At 43.6% G+C, this 13,814-nt stretch overlaps 1 protein-coding gene and 1 long non-coding RNA gene across 5 annotated transcripts in view; one reads left to right on the forward strand and one right to left on the reverse strand.

Annotated features, from left to right (window-relative positions):
• RALA (RAS like proto-oncogene A) overlaps positions 1-12,890 on the reverse strand; it is an 83,959-nt gene extending 71,069 nt beyond the window's left edge. Inside the window, exon 1 of one of the 2 annotated variants that reach the window (XM_015133535.3) lies at positions 12,641-12,890. The gene's annotated coding sequence lies outside the window, so the exon portion shown is untranslated. The remainder of the gene's footprint in view (positions 1-12,640) is intronic. The other variant, NM_001266456.2, reaches the window with a different exon arrangement.
• Positions 12,891-12,928: 38 nt separating this feature from the next.
• LOC106997448 (uncharacterized) overlaps positions 12,929-13,814 on the forward strand; it is a 45,036-nt gene continuing 44,150 nt past the window's right edge. For all 3 annotated transcript variants that reach the window (XR_001443620.3, XR_003728155.2, XR_003728154.2), the window contains exon 1: positions 12,929-13,031. This is a non-coding gene — a long non-coding RNA (uncharacterized LOC106997448). The remainder of the gene's footprint in view (positions 13,032-13,814) is intronic.

Below are 13,814 nucleotides of genomic sequence, written 5' to 3' on the forward strand. Positions count from 1 at the left end.
TCCACTCCCAGGTATATACACCCAAGAGAAATGAAAACATACATCCATGCAAAAACACATACATCAATGTTCATGTCAGCATTATTCAATATAAGCCCCCAAGTGGAAACACCCACATGTCTATCAACTGATGAATGGATAAATTATGGCATACCCACACAATGGAACATTATTCAGCCATAAAAACAAATGAAGTATTGCCACATGCTACAACATGGATGATCTTGAAAACATTATGTTAGGCCGGGCGCGGTGGCTCAAGCCTGTAATCCCAGCACTTTGGGAGGCCGAGACGGGCGGATCACGAGGTCAGGAGATCAAGACCATCCTGGCTAACCCGGTGAAACCCCGTCTCTAGTAAAAAATACAAAAAAATAGCCGGGCGAGGTGGCGAGCGTCTGTAGTCCCAGCTACTCAGGAGGCTGAGGCAGGAGAATGGCGTAAACCCGGGAGGCGGAGCTTGCAGTGAGCTGAGATCCGGCCACTGCACTCCAGTCTCGGCGACAGAGCAAGACTCCGTCTCAAAAAAAAAAAAAACCATTATGTTAGGTGAAAGTAGCCAGACACAAAAGACTACACATTGTGTGATTCCATTTATGGAATCCAAAAATTGTTTGGAATAGGAAAGGCTGTAGAGCAGAGTCCCCATCCCCTGGGCCGCAAACTGGTAGCAGTCTGTGGCCTGTTAGGAACTGGGCCGCACAGCAGGAGGTGAGCGGAGGGCAAGCAAGCATTACTTCCTGAGCTCCAACTCCTGTCAGATCAGTGCTGGCATCAGATTCTCACAGGAGTACAAACCCTATTGTGAACTGCGCACATGAGCAATCCAGGTTGTGTGCTCCTTATGACAATCTAATGCCTGATGATCCGAGGTAGAACAGTTTCATCCCAACACCATCCTCCTCCCCATCTCCCCTGGTCCGTGGAAAAACTGTCTTCCACAAAACCAGTCCTTGGTGCCAATAAGGCTGGGGGCCACTGCTGTGGAGACAGAAAATAGATTAGTAGTTGCCAGGGGCTGAGGGGCAGAAGAAATCAAGCCTGATGACTAATGAGTATGGCTTTCTTTTTGAAGGTAATGAAAATCTTCTGGAATTAGATATTGGTGATAATTGCACAACTCTGACTATTAAAAACCACTAAATTGTACTTTTTTCTTTTTCAAGACAGGTCTGGCTCCGCTGCCCAGGCTGGAGTGCAGTGGCATGATCTCGGCTCACTGCAACCTCCACCTCCTGGGCTCAAGCGACCCTCCCACCTCAGCATCCTGAGTAGCTAGGACTACAGACAGGCATGTGCCACCATGTTCGGCTAATTTTTCTGTATTTTTTGTAGAGATGCTTGGTTAATTTTTTTGTACTTTTTGTAGAGATGGGGTTTTGCCATGTTGCTAGACTGGTTTTGAACTCCTGGATTCAAGCAATCTGCCCGCCTTGGCCTCCCAAAGTGCTGGAATTACAGGCATGAGCCTCCGTATCTGGTGAAATTGTACATTTTAAAGGGCAAATTTTATGGTATGTGAATTATATCTCAATAAATCTGTTATTATAAAGAAGATTCAAGTCCTCACTACAAAAAAATAATAAGCAAAGGAAATAAAGACAATTCACACACTAAGAAATACAAATGACCAATGAAATAGAAACTTTAACAAGACAAAGAAATGGGTTTTATGAACTGGACCAAAACAAAACATAAAAATAAATAAGCATAGCAACAAATAGCGACAAAATGATCAAGTTTTATTTTATTCTTAGGGACTAAGAAAGCTACTGAAAATCACAAGCAGCAAGTAAGAATGAAGCAGCAGGGGCACAGAATTGTCTTAGCTGTATTATGCAGATGTAAGAAACAGGAAGACCTTGGAGATTAATAGGGTAGTGGGAAGGTTACCAATTATTCAAGCACTAAATGACTAGGGCTGGTGTCCCAGAAACCTAAGACTTCAGAGGATGGACTAAATATTTTAGGCAGAAAGATGATGGAAGACAGATTTCCCTCAGACTAAAAATGGTAGGGGGCGGGCAGAGGAAATAAGACAACAACAACAAAAAGAACAGAAAAGATCACCCTCCTGCTGAAGCGTGCCATCAGGGTAGCTGCACGCACCACAGGACAAGATCTGAGGATCTTCAAGGCAGGAAACCCCAAAGTCTGCCCCACCCAAGTCTGATTTTCATACCAGTGAGGCAGCAAGACCCTGAGAGAAAAAGGTGACATGGGTCACAGGAAAAGTGAAGACAGATAGGTGGAATGGACCAAGGAATGGACCAAGGTGAGTGAAGGCTCCTCAACCTAAGGACAAGAAGAGATCATTAAATACTCCACCTACCAGCACTCCAGGGACAGCAAAGATGGACAACAGGCCAAGGATTGAGAATTGTAAGGAGTTCTAGGAAGGAACTCATTAGCATATGGGGCAATAAATTAATAAACATCCTACCACCCAGCCCTCCTGGGAGAGAAAACAATAGAATAACAGAAAAGGGCAATAGGATGTGGTCTGAGAGTTCACAAAGGGACCTGGAAATCTTGAAATTATAAGAATCTACAGAAAATATGCTACTTGAACTTTCTGGATAAATTAGATGGCAGTGAAATAAAAACACTCTCCAGAACTTGGGAGACCAAGCACTGGTGTGCAACCACCTTCATTGCCATGTGGATGGAACATGTGCAGGATGCTGGGCTAACACCTGATTTCACACCAACAAATCATTCCTGCCAGATGACTGGATCTGCATAAATAAAACCTGGAGAAAGAACTGCCCCAAAGCCAGATGTCCCAGGCCCTACACACTTGTCAAGAACCACCCACAGCTATGTACTCTAGGATTACCCCCCAATGGATAAACTCATCTAATTACAAACCTGATGATACAGTTTGGCTGTGTCCCCACCAAAATCTCATCTTGAATTGTAATCGCCATAACCCCACCTGTTGAGGGGGGGACCAGGTGGGAGGTGACTGGATCATGGAGGCGGTTTCCTCCGTGCTGTTTTCGTGATAGTGAGTGAGTTCTCACAAGATCTGATGGTTTTATAAGGCAGTTTTTCCTGCTCTCGCGCGCACATGCTCCCTCTTGCTCTCTCACAGGCATTCTCATTCTCTCTCTCTTTTCTGCTGACATGTAACACATGCCTTCTTCACCTTCCGCCATGATTTTAAGTTTCCTGAGGCCTCCCCAGCCATGTGAAACTGTGAGTTAATTAAACCTCTTTTCTTTACAATTACCCATTCTAGGGTATGTCTTTATAGCAGTGTGAGGACAGACTAACATCTACCTCACTATACGATCTAGAAATACAAGAAGTCAAGGCAGCACCATATCAATACAAAACCAGCCTTGCTCATCTGCAAAGCACACACACCACTTAAGACTATGAAGCCTAGAAGGGAATCCCTAGATTTTCATAGACCCATGACAGCTTTAGCCTAGAAGAGAAAAGGAGGTCACCCTGTGGCATCTATGACTAGCTGGGTAAAAAACACAATGAAATCCAGAAAACTGTGTAGAGAAGCAAGAAAACTCAGGACTGGTTGTATAAACTGAGAAACCATGGAGCAGTTACCATGCTAAGCACCGTATTTTGCTACCATGCACTAAAAGTTTGACTTTTCCTGCCTCTTGCCACATCCATCTCCTTAAGTATCTTTTGTTAAAATTTAATTTTTTAAAAATTGAGATGGAGTCTCACTCTGTCACCCAGGCTGGAGTGCAGTGGCATGATCTCAGCTCACTGAAGCCTCCCCTCCTGGGCTCAAGTGATCCTCCCACCTCAGCCTCCCAAGTAGTTGGGACCACAGGCACACGCCACCATGCTCAGCTAATTTTTGTACTTTTTGTAGAGACAGGGTTTCACCATGTTACTCAACTTGGTCTCACACTCCTGAGCTCAAGCTACCTGCTGGCCTCAGCCTCCCAAAGTACTGGGATTACAGGTCTTAGCCCCCATGCCCAGTCAATCTCCATAAGCATCTCTTAAAGACATAGCAAAGGACTGCGTGCAACCCTTGCAAGGTATATACATAGCCAGATTATTATCTAGGTTTAAATGTACACATTTGTATATCCATGATGAATGTAATACAATGAAGCAATCAGCACCTCTATTATAGACACTGTTACACTGCTATTTAATATTGTTCTGGAGATATTAGTCAATGCAATTAGATAAGATAAACAGTTAAAAGCATAAACACTGGAAAAGAAGGAAAAAAACTCTATTTACAGATGACATGATAGTATATCTGGAAAGTCTGAGAGAAGCAATGATGAAAGTAATTGATATGATTTGGATGTGTGTCTCTTCCAAGTTTCATGTTGAAATGTGATTCCCAATGTTGGAGGTGGGCCTAGTGGGGGATGTGTCGGTCATGGGGCAGATTCCTCATGAATGGCTTGGTGCTGTCCTTACAGTAATGAGCAAGTTCTCACTCTATTAGTTCACATGACAGCTGGTTGTTTAAAAGAGCCCAGAACCTCTTCCTCTCTCTTACTCCTCTTTCAACATGTGTCACACCTGCTCACTCTTTGCCTTCTTCCATGAGTAAAAACTTCCTGAGACCTCACCTCGCCAAGGAGATGTTGGTGTCATGCTAGTACAGCCTGCAGAACCGTGAGCCAAACAAATCTCTTTCCTTTATGAATTACACAGTCGTAGGTATTCTTTCATAGCAACGCAAAAGAGGCTAACATAGTCAATAAGAATTTGGCAAGGTGGCAGGAAAATATGCAGAAATCGACAATATTCGTATTCATGGACAATAACCAGCTAAAAGACATAAATTATAAGAAAACTATAATAGCAACAAAAAAGATAAAATAGCTTAGGAATAAGCAAGAAATGTTGAAAACTTATATGAAGAAAACTATAAACCATTCCTCAAAGACACAAAAGTAGAATTTAAAAAATAAAAAGACATTGTTTGTTTTAGGTTAACATGTCTCAATACCATCAAGATGTCAATTCCATAGCGGGGCATGATGGCAGACACCTGTACTACCATCTACTCAGGTGGCTGAGGCAGGAGGATCACTTGAGCCCAGGAGTTCAAGGCTGCAATGAGCTATGATGGCACCACTGTACTCCAGCCTGGGCAACAGAGGGAGATCCTTTCTCTAAAAAAAAAGATGTCAGTTCTCAATAAGTTAGTATAAGCTTAATGTGGTCCTAATAAAAACAGCAATGAGGCTGGGCACCGTGGCTCATGCTTGTAATCCCAGCACTTTAGAAGGCCGAGGCAGGTGGATCACTTGAGACCAGGAGTTTGAGACCAGCCTGGCCAATATGGCGAAACCCCATCTCTACTAAAAATAAAAAAAATAAGCTGGGCATGGTGGCACACGCGCGTAGTCCCAGCTATATGGGAGGCTAAGGCGGGAGAATCGCTTGAACCTGGGAGGCAGAGGGTGCAGTGAGCTGAGATCGCACCACTGCACTCCAGCCTGGGTGACACGGCGAGACTCTGTCTCAAAACAAAACAAACAAACAAAAACAGCAATGGAATTGTTTCACAGACTTAAGACAAATCGATGCTAAAGTTCATACAAGAAGGCAAGAAAAACAACGAAGAGGAAGCACTATAATAGGGGACTAGCCCTATCAACTATTAAAACATACTACAAAGCCTCTATGATTAAAATGATGTGGTACTGGTACATGAATGGTGAGATAATCCAATAGAAAAAAATACACCCAACTGCATATAGAAGGAACAAGAATTTTTTTTTCTTTTTTAAATAAATGTCATTGGGGCAACTGGATAGCCACTTGAAAAAGGATAAAATTAGATGCATTCCATATATCATACATAGAAATAAACTCTGAATGGAACTAAATGTGAGAAACGAAACTATATGCGTACCAGAAGAAAGCATGTGTAATATGAATTCCTCTATAACCTGAAGGTAAGAAAAAGCTTCCTAAATATGACTAAAACTTCAGATGCAGTAAATTTAAAATTTACATATTTGACTATACAAAAACAATCTCTTGCATGGCAAAAAATCACCACAAGCAATGCCAAGACAACTAGCAAAAATATCTGCAACATATATCAAAGTTAAATGGCTAATATTCTTAAATAAAAGGAACTTTTAAAAGCTGACGGGAAAAAAGACTGAAAGTCATATAGAAAATAGGCAAATTGGTCGGGCACGGTGGCTGCTGCCTGTAATCCCAGCACTTTGGGAAGCTGGGGTGGGCAGATCACTTGAGTCCAGGAGTTCAAGACCAGTTTGGGCAACATGTTAAAACCTCATCTCGACAAACAAAATACAAAAATTAGCACAGCATGGTGGCATGCACCTATAATCCCAGCTACTCAGGAGGCTGAAGTAGAAAGATCACTTGAGTCTCAGAGGCTGAGGCTGCAATGAGCTGTGATCGCACCATTGCACCACTGCACTCCAGCCTGGGAGGGTCCAGCAAGACTCTGTCTCAAATTAAAAAAAAAAAAAGAAAGAAAAAGAAAAAGAGAGCTGGGCACAGTGGCTCACACCTGTAATCCTAGCTCTTGGGGAGGCTGAGGCGAATGGATCATGAGGTCAGGAGTTTGAGACCAGCCTGACCAACATGGTAAAATCCCATCTCTACTAAAAATACAAAATTAGGGCCAGGCATGGTGGCTCATGCCTGTAATCCTAGCACTTTGGGAGGCTGAGGCAGGCAGACCACGAGGTCAGGAGAGCGAGACTATCCTGGCTAACACGGTGAAACCCTGTCTCTACTAAAAATACAAAAAATTAGCTGGGCGTGGTGGCACGCACCTATAGTCCCAGCTACTCGGGAGGCTGAGGCAGGAAAATTGCTTGAACCTGGGAGGCAGAGGTTGTAGTGAGCTGAGATGGCGCCACTGCACTCCAGCCTGGCAGAGCAAGACTCTATCTCTAAATAAATAAATAAGTAAATAAATACAAAAATTAGCCAGGCATGGTAGCGCACACCTGTAATCCCAGCTACTCAGGAAGCTGAGGCAGAAGAATCACTTGAACCTGGGAGACGGAGGTTGCAGTGAGCAGAGATCATGCCACTGCACTCCAGCCTGGGCGACAGAGCAAAACTCCGTCTCGAAAAGGAAAAAGAAAAGAAAGTGGGCAAATACTATGAACAATAAAAAGAAATATTAAAATGGCCCTTAAATCTATGAAAACATGTTCAATTCACTTGTAATAGAAGTACAAAAGAAAACTACACTGAGATACCATTTCTTACCTATTAGATCAGCAGAAATTCAAAAGCTGACAAAACACTGCTGGTGAGGCTGTGGGAAATAAACACTCTACTCTCATACACTGCTGGTAGGAATGCAAAATAGTACAACCCCATAGGATGAGGAGTTTGATAGTATCTAACAACTCTACATATGCATTATCCTGAAGATGTATCTCCAACAATACAAAGATACACGTATGCAAAGTTTTTCACTGTAACATCATTTGTAATTGCAAAATATTAGATATTATTTAAATGTTCAAACAGGACATAGTTGAAAAAACTATGGTACATACGATAGCAGTTAAGAATGAAAGTTATTGATTTTAGTTTATGTATATTATCTTTTCACATAGCTACTGAGTTGTTAGGAGATAAATACTTATTAAGTTGTTCAGATCTAATTACTTAATAAATTAAACTGGCTGGGCGTGGTGGCTGACGCCTGTAATCCCAGCACTTTGGGAGGCTGAGGTGGGCAGATCACGAGGTCAGGAGTTCAAAACCAGCCTGGCCAGCATGGTGAAACCCCGTCTCTACGAAAAATACAAAGAATTAGCCGGACATAGTGCCATGTGCCTGTAATCCCAGCTACTCGGGAGGCTGAGGCAGAAGAATTGCTTGAATCTGGGAAGTGGTGGTCGCAGTGAGCCAAAATCGTGCCACTGCACTCCAGCGTGGGTGAAAGAGCGAGACTCCATCTCAAAAAAAAAGAACAAACAAACAAAAAAATTAAACTGTTAGGTGTTTCTTTTGACCTAGGGATGCTGTGAAAAAAATTACTGCGATAATAAGGGTGCCATGAATTGAGAAAGCTTGGGCACTTGACTGATAAAGGCCAATGAAGAAGGCCTTTAAGAGAGAGAAAGAATGCGTGTGTGTGTAGTTATGAGGTTACTGTGGATTGTTGTCAACAAAATTTACAATAGGCTAATGAAAGTACTCTCTCCAGTGTAGTAAGAGCTGTAACAGATGTTATGACAGGACATAAGAGAAGCAACCAGCCCAGTCTTGAAGGTTTTTTTTTTTTTTTTTTTTTTTTTTGAGGGATGGGATCCAGAGAGAGAACCTAATTGTAATTTTTTTTGGAGAAGTATAACCTAAACTGAATTCTGAAGGACCAGTAGGAGTATACTAAATTAGGGAAAGGAAGAGAGGCTAGAATTCCAGGAAGAGGAAATGGAGGACTGAGTAAACAAACACTAGCATTCCAGAAGCTGGGTATTGTTAGAACAAAAGATCATCCAAGAAGAGAGATAAGGCTAAAGGGTTAGGTAAGAAAAAAATGAAAAAATATGAAAGATAAAGGGGAAAAAAAGAGTTAGGTAAGGAGCACATCTTGAAGATTTTGTATATGAGATTAAGGCTAAATGGAGTTTGAATTTTATTAATGGGCAAAAAAGAGCCACAAGAGGATTTCAAGCAGGGGAATATCACCACTGTTCTACATAAGAATGGGAAAAGTATCAGATGAGTTCCAACCACAGGCTATAAGGCTGCTGTAGTAATCCAGAATAATCTAGACAGGGCAGCTGAACTCAGTGTTCAGTCGCTCAGTGTGGCAACCTCCACTTTCAATGGAGTACTACGTTAGCTTCTCGACTACATAAGCAAACAGATCCCATGGCTTAGATGATCACAATCATAATCTTTTGGAAACTGGGGGATCTTTGCTAACCTTCCCAATAAATCAGGGAGTGTAAGATATTTTATAATCTAACTGTGTCTTATTGTCCAAAATAACATTATCAAACCCTGACATTTAGTTTCAAAAGTAAATTCAGTAATAAAATTGGATCCCAGACTTTAAGGAGATTATGTATGTCAGTGTTACATCTATTGTATCTAATATAGGACCCTAGCTGTGAAGGGCTTTAAGAACAGTATCATTTTATGGAGGCATGCCTTTTTTGGCTTGTAAAGACTACCCTCTTGACTTTGAGAAACTAAGTCAACACCTTCACGTATAATTAAATCAAATATGCAAATTCTCATCTAAAATTTACTCATACATAGAAACCCATAGAAGTTTAATTTCTTTTTTTCTATATGGCAACCCAAATCCTTATGAATGCAATAAGGTAATAAGAAAGATGTCTTTTAAAAAAAAAAAAAGAATAACTGTTACTTATGGGGGCCAGATAATCAGCTGTTTTTTACTTAAGGGTATATCTTTAAAAAAACAGAGAGAGAGAGAAAAACACATTCTTCAAAGTAAGCCTATTTAAAAGTGCATTTTAAAAAGTGCACAGGCTTAGGAGGGAAGAGAATTCTACCAGCACTGAATAGCAGCTAGACCCTTACAAGACTTCTGCCACCTTTAAGCCTCCATCTTAAACCCAGAGAAAATGATTAACGACCTCAAATGTTAAAAACAGACCCAGAACATCTCTGCTTCTTTTACCATTCTTTTACTGTCCCCCTTAGCTTCTCCCCAATTTCCATTAGTGAAAGAAAGAACTAAAAAAAAATGTGATTTCAAGGAAAGGTCACTACAAATAGACTTATGGTATTCCTCTCAAACAGGGACAATTCTGTTACTTTAAAAAGCACTAATCAAAAGAACTGAGTCCAAATACTTTACCAGAACACTGACAGGAACAATGCCCAACCATTTTTCCATCATGGCACACATAGAAGGTGGTAACACTGTATTTGTAGGCACACTGAAGATAGAAGAATGGCTGCTGCTTGAAGCCACCTGGCCAGGGCCACTGGCAACCCCAGGCCACACTTGATGTCCAAGAGAGAGGAATCAGTATCTTTGCCTTCCTGAAGCTCCAGTTCCCAGCTCAGTCAGAACTGCCTTTTCCACAGCCAGTTAGGATTAACTGCAATAATACTCAATGCTCTCAGCAATTGTTACTTTCAAATCTAGGCTCTACTATACAGAAGCTAGGTGCCCAGCCTCTGGCAAATAACTTCAATTTACCTTAATAAAGTATGGGAAAACTACCTGTCTTGCAGAAGTGTTGTGGAGATTAGAAATAATTTAAGCAAAGCTCTTATCACAGTGCTTGGCAGGCAATCAACACATGAGAACTCTTATTACCAAGAGGACTACTGAATTAAAGAAGGAAAATCTAACCTCTGTATAGTGGTAATGTCACTGACATAAGAAATTGCTGGCTTCCCTCTCCTTAGTGTCTAAGAGTTAAAACATTTTATAAAACAATGAAAATCATAAACTATCTACTTCAAAATCATAATATTTTTCCTCATTAACATTCACAGCCTCTTATTCCAGTTATTTTAAAAGTAATTGTCCTTGCCACTCATCTACTAAAGAATACAAATGCATATTACACTGATATGCATATCTACAAGAATTGACAGTGGTACATTTATTTACGTTCTGTAGAAGCTAAGCTTGGAAAAACAGTGCAGGACCACCACCAGATACTTGGAGAGGACAGAAAACATCAGCACCTTCTTATTTGAACCTCCCTAACATGAAAATAATCCAACCATCTATAGACAAAAATATTCCCTCACAAATGGTAGACAAGACTCTTTTCTATAATTAGTCCTTTCTTCCTTTGGAAAGTCCTGTGAAGAAAGTGTTGTAATGAAGTACTGCTTCAAAATAAATGATACGTATTATTGCACACTCAGCAAACACACTAGAGAACAGCATCTGGATCTTGGAAAATAAATGTATAAGAGGCTATTGGTAAATCATGCCAAGGTCACATCAGGATGTCAGAGGATTGCATGTATTCATGGGAAGAATGAACCACTATAAGCATTCTGGGAAGCACCACGTTTTCCAAACAGTGATAATTCCTAATTTCCTCTTTTTGATTAAGATAGGGTACGGTTATCAACCCCAAACATAAACTTGCTGTGTATCACCAGGCAATCTCTTCCTACTAACTCTGAATATACTCAAGTAGTAAGCATTTAACACTGGAATACAAGTTACAATGCTCAGCACAATTTTAATATAATTTTAACCTTTCAGAGCAGGATAGTTTTGGAAGGTAAAGAATTCTTTGACTCTGCTGAAGAATGTAAAGACGAAGTAAGTCTGTATGTGGCAAGAACCTAAAACAAAACGAACAGCCTAGCCCAACAAAAATAAGCAACTCCTGGATGGTGACTGTGAGATAACCTATACATTCATTCATTCAGTGCAGAAATGTGTGAACAGCTTCATGTTCAAGGCATTCTGCATAGAAACAGTGATAAGTAGGACATGGCTCCTGCCCTGAAGAAATTCAAGGTCAAAAAATGGTGTTTTCAGATAATATTTTACAATAATAGTGTTATTATTTTAATACAAGAGTCAGTTTAGAATAATATTGTATTCCAGGGACAGAAAAACATGAGCTAATAAGACACACTGAAATACATTAATAAACATACTGTAAGAGTTTACTAATGAAATCTGTTATCCAATTTCTGGAATATCATTAAAGTTGCAATTTACTTCCTGGAAAAGCATTAACTTATGATACATGTTTTATAATGTTTTATAAAGGTTGTTCCCAAAACACACTACACAATTTGTAAATTAGGTGCTTTTCAGCTTGACACGTAGGGCGTGGCACGGGGCTTCTCACACTACCTCAGCGACACTTGGATGAGCTCTTACAAGTATGGACATTCAGGTTTCCGAGCACAGGCCAGTTAACTCCCTAATTCTCCCTAAATCCTGAAACAACACTGCCACCCGTGTGCCGTCACCCCCGTCTACTTACACACATATATACAGGCTAAAAGCATGCCAATCACATCTTCCACTTCTAGAAATCTTTCAGAAACGAACCACAGAGGAAACACCTCTCTCCCAAAATGTATTCTCTTCCTCATTTTAGAAGCTAGATTACCTGAAAATGGGCTAAAGCTGTGCAAGCGCCCAAGGCCAGGTAGTCAGTTCAGCTCGGGCAGTCTAATGACTTTAGTCTGAAAAAGCATTCCTTTAACTGGCAAAAAACAAACAAACAAACAAACAAACAAAAAACCCTGGGGGAGATGCTTAAAAAGCAGCAGCTCTAGTACGGGCACGGAGTGGAAAGAAAGGGAAGGAGGGGAGAGGGGCGGAGTGAGGCGCGGGGACTGCGGCGGCAGCGGGTTGCCCCAGGTCGCGGGCACCGCCCGGGCGGGAACTTGGGCGCCGTGGACGAGAGGTGCGGGGTGACCTTCGGACGAGGCCAACTCAGAGGGGCTGCCGGACGCGGGGGACCTCTCCGCAGCCGCCCGCTCTTGGGGGCTCACTCGCCCCACAGCGGCGAACGCGGTGCCCCGGATTCCAGCCGGGCTCATCTCGCAGCTCGACCCCGGGCAGAACGCGGGATGTGCAATCTCGGCAGCCCGAATCCGCGTTAAGGGCCTCGGCCCGCCGCCGCCCGGACACACCCCCGCCGCCGCCCCGGTGGCCCCAGTCCCTCCCCGGGCGGCCCGAGCGGGCATCGCTCACCTGCACCCCAAGCCAGTCCGCCGCCCCGAAGGCTCCGGAAGCCGCGGCTGCGTGGCTCCGGCCGGAGGGTACTCGGTCCTTGTCGCCTGGGAGGCCCCGCGCCGGGAGCGGTCGAAGGAGGAGTCTGACGGGTGGCGACGGAGCCTAGGCGGCTGGAAGAGGAGGAGGAGGAGGAGGAGGAGAACTCCAACGCTCTGCTCTGGGGAGATCCACCCTCCTCCTGGCGGCTCTGCAGCAGCCGCCGCAGATCACTTCCGGGGCGCTTGGGAGCGGGGCGGGGCGGCTGGGGAGCGACTTCCTGTCCGTGGGCTGAGAGGAGGGTGATCATGGGCCCGGGCAGGAGAACAATGGCTTGGAGGGCGCAGGCTGCCCGGTCTCCGCCCCCTGCATGGTGAGGCCTGTCTGCGATGTCTTTCCGGTGGCCCCACCCCCGGCTCTCTGAACTCCGCGAGGTGAAGTCATCTCCCGGGGGCTCGGGAGTGGCTGCGGGCCTCGCGGAGGTTCCCGGATCTCAGCGGCGTCGCCCCGGTGTCCTTGTCTTTATTTTGGGGACCAGGAGGGGGTTCTTGCGGGAAGGAGGGGAGAGCGGAGTCCGCCATCTTGCTTCTAGAGGGTCAGCTCCTGTTCCCTGGGCGTCTCAGGGTTGAGGCCGCTCGGTGGCGTGGCCGGAGGTATTCAGAGCGGAGCTGGCGACGTGGCTTGTCGCGGGCCAAATCCCAGGAGGCGGGTCAGCCGCCTACCCTGGCTGGAGGGTCTCGTGGCTGCCCTGGGCCTCATCTAACTGCTGACCCTCTGGAGAATTCGCCTCCTCGGACGGTCTGCGAGTTCTTTCTGAGGGGTATCGGACCCCCCCCTGCGATTCTGCGGGTCGGGTGTCGGTGTGGTACTGAGATCATCTTGCGGCCCCATGGCACTGTGATTTGGTAGCTTGTGAGAAGTAGTTTCACTAAATCCGTAAATTTAAGTTAGCAACTATAGATTCTTATGTCTTGACATTTATTCGCTTATCTCTCTTTGCTTCCTACAAATTGAGTACCAACTACATTCCTGGTATGAGCCATTCAAGTATTGTCCAGTCTAGTGGGCAGACAGACATGAAAGCAAATAATTGCTATTGAAAGTATGGTATATCAAGATGTACAGAGTAAAGAATGGATAGCTTTACTAACTGTAG

Source organism: Macaca mulatta, chromosome 3 (genome assembly GCF_049350105.2).
Source record: "Macaca mulatta isolate MMU2019108-1 chromosome 3, T2T-MMU8v2.0, whole genome shotgun sequence".
In the NCBI taxonomy this organism is placed as follows: domain Eukaryota; kingdom Metazoa; phylum Chordata; class Mammalia; order Primates; family Cercopithecidae; genus Macaca; species Macaca mulatta.